This window comes from Solanum verrucosum, unplaced genomic scaffold, assembly GCF_900185275.1.
Source record: "Solanum verrucosum unplaced genomic scaffold, falcon-dt-bn FXZP01000025.1, whole genome shotgun sequence".
NCBI classification, from domain to species: Eukaryota; Viridiplantae; Streptophyta; class Magnoliopsida; order Solanales; family Solanaceae; genus Solanum; species Solanum verrucosum.
This window is the reverse complement of record NW_026020239.1, coordinates 499,016-502,574: the sequence shown is the minus strand read 5'-3', so window position 1 is coordinate 502,574 and position 3,559 is coordinate 499,016. Positions and strand designations below refer to the sequence as shown.

At 34.7% G+C, this 3,559-nt stretch overlaps 1 pseudogene; it reads left to right on the top strand.

The window, feature by feature from the left end:
- Nucleotides 1-563: 563 nt before the first annotated feature.
- Nucleotides 564-3,559, top strand: LOC125832807 (glutathione S-transferase L1-like; annotated as a pseudogene).

Genomic DNA, 3,559 nt, shown 5'->3' with positions numbered 1-3,559 from the left:
GAAAGAACTCAAAATCTTCAACCCTAGCTCCAACTTCTTCTTCCTCTCTTCTTCACTCAAGAACCCTAACTTTACTCTTTTAAAATGGAACAAAAATGATCCACAATCAGCCTAACACAATAATATAACCTCAAAAGAAAAGATTTGTGAAATGACCAAAATGCCCTTAAATTTCCGGACGGACTCCTTGCCAACTGCCCAACTTTCAAAGGGCATAACTCACTCATACGAACTCGGAATCGAGCAAACTCGGTGGCGTTGAAAAGATCGTTCGAAGGGCTTTCCAAGAATAACTGGAACTACTCCTGGATCATCCTGAGCTAGGAGTTATGACTGCTCAAAGTTGGCCAAAAACTCACTGATTTCCCACACTTAACCAAATTTCCAGGTTTTGAACTTAGCCAATTTCCAGATTCAGAACTTTTTTTCCAAAAGTGACTACTTCCAATTTATGCTTAAACTTTAAAAATTCATACGTTAGGCTCTAGTTTCACCTATCTATTTTTAGGGTCGCTACAAACTAGACCATTGATTTTAAATTTTAGATGAAGTAATGGTTGTATATGTATGTTGTATGTAAATCTCTGGATTCTACTTTCCAACCCCCATCACTCTTCGATGGAACTACCATGTTTAATTAAATATTTTCTCTTAATTTCATTCTTGTCTGCCTTAAGAAAATATGTTTTTTGTCTGCCTTATGAATAATGTGTTCTTTGTCATCATTACGGTTTATTTCTCCGATAGAAGATTATGATCTGACTCGACTGTGTTGTCTGAAGGTTGTAAATCAATTATTCATGCCCATATTCTCAACGTGTGTGGATTACCAGGAATGTAAAGGTTCACCTTTATACCACTTCCTCCATTCTACTTTATCTATCTTTTCTCTTTGCAGTTTGTTCTAAAAACAAGGACAACTTTCTATATTTGGAGACTCGTTAACCTTGAACTTACCATTTTACTCGTAATTGCATATCTTTAAAGCTATAAAAATGTCATGACATGTGTAAGATCGAATGTCGTAAGATACTTTGGATATAGGTTAATTTTTTTTTTCAAATTTCATGTCCAGTCAAATACTACCACGTAAAATGTAAAAGATGGAGTAGTTCTCAATTTTCTTTTTGTATTTACTAGTACACTGCACGCTACAACAAGCAGCCCCTTTACTAGGTTGAGAAAAGGATAGTGCACGACGACTGATGAAAAGCAACAAGTGCTTAAAATTTAGATAGGGTTGGAACCCTTTACAAGGGCCTGCTTGCTACTCGACCGGAGAGAAGAAATTCTCGCGAATAGACATAAGACTTCAGCTCATCGTATACAACTCTTATCTACAAAAAGCCTTGGGTCTCCTCTTGGATTTTAATATTCGTTAAAATTTTGATGATCTTTCATTTACATATTCACATTCTATGTCCAAAATATTTGGTTTTGATGAACCCATAGTTCAAAAGTTCTATCCACCTCAGAAAGGAAGTGCTACTAATTAGAATTGTTGATTTTATTGATGTCTTTTGTTAATTTCGTTCTGGAAATAATTTCTATTATTATTGAAATTATTCAGTCTGTGTGTTCTTATACCTAGCAATGGTCTTGTTTGCCTAGATAAATTTTCTAGCATTTTGAATTGAAGGGTTTTCAAGACAAGATCAAGTTAGTTCCAATTGATCTTCAGAACAGGCCTGATTGGTAAAAGGAAAATGTTTAACCCACAAATAAGGTAATTTTGCACAATACCAACATTCATTTTCGCTTGCCCAATTCACTTGTTTTTTAAAATCTTGAGCTAAGATTTTGACAGAGGCATTTGGCCTCGTTCTAAATTGTATGGGAACTCCTGAAGAAAATGTCAATGAATTTCTGGGAAAGGGATTTCTCTTCCTCTTTGTATTCAATGATTATTGACTGAGCTAGTGCATAAATGCTCTAGTCTTATCTTTCATCTGAGTGAAGCAAGTGAATGTTTAAATCTGTGGGAGAGCATGCATCTCATTTTAAGCTTCTTGTTATTTATATGTTCTACTCTTCATAGGTGCCATCCTTGGAGCACAACAACAAAGTGAGAGGACACAGTTTGGATTTGGTTAAATATGTTGATAGTAACTTTGAAGGATCATCACTCTTGCCGGATGTAAGCTGCAAAATTTCATTATTGTCCTATCTATGTAGGAAAATCTTAAGCAGTAAATTGATCAAAAAAAAATATTTTTCAATTAATGCAGGACACCAAAAAGGGAAAATTTGCTGAAGAATTGATAGCTTATAGTGATACTACATTGGTCCGTGTAGTATACAGATCGTTTGCAAAAGATGCACGGACACTGGCTGTTGAGATTTGAGCTTTTGTTCGTTGAAACTCATTATGTTTTATTTGTTAAATGTTTCTTATGTAAGTAAATGGTATTCACACTTGTACCAGGTGCACAATTTGATTACCTAGAAAAAGCTCTCCACAAATTTCTTCCTCGGTCAATTCAGTCAGGTTATTACTATATGTCATTTTCTTTTCCTCTCCGATGATGTGTCATGTGAGATGGTAGCTTTGCCCGAAAACATACTAGACAAATAGTACAGAATAGTGTAGGTGTACTTTTTTCCTAGAATTTCAAACTTCGTAGAGAGTTTGTGCTGATATGAAAACTCTATTGTGCTAGGTTGAGATAACATATGCTCAATTTGTCAAAAAGTTCCAAATTTTTATGCTAGAAGGGTTTAACTATGACATCACTACCGGGAGGCCTAAACAAACTAAATGGATTGAGGTATGACTTATATTAGATATGGAGTGAAAAGTATGATTAATATTTTTATATTATATAAGAAATTTTATTATTCTTAAACTTAATTTAGTTGTATTAGATGTTGTATCGTAGAATGTTGATCACAATAGAAAAGGGTCCATGACTTGCACTTGGAAAGCATAGAGACTAAGGCTTGTTAAAATTGCCTTTGTTTCTTTTGGTGATAGCGTAAACTTCAAGGCTAGCTAGTTGGTGCATTTTTCATGTATAATTCATGTGCTTTATAATGAAGGGAAGCCTTGGAACAACAATAAATTTGTCTTTGTGTTACTAGTAAATCTTGAGTTGCACAGACTCTTCACTTCTGATGCACCCATTGACATTTTTCAAGAGTCCGAGCAACATAACATGTTACGTATAACATGATATTTGTGTTAGGGTAGACTACATACATTACACCCCTGTGGTGTGCAGCATTATCCTAATCCTGCAGCGTGAAAGTGGGATGCCTCCTGCATCATTGTTCTATTTTAATTGTGTTTAATTGATCATCTCGTAGGAAATGAACAAGCTTGACGGATACAAGCAAACAATAGTCTTGGAACAGGAGAAATTGATTGATTACTACAAGAACCGCTTTCTGCCGGTACTCACTTTGAAATCAATAGATACATTTCTTTTCTTTTTTTTTTTGGTTTGAGAATTTTATATATAGCTACTGACATTTCACCATATATGTATTTGATTTTTTACAGAAAGCTGGAAACTTCAAAAATGCATTGTCAATCTCAGGTGAAAGTTACAGGGGATAG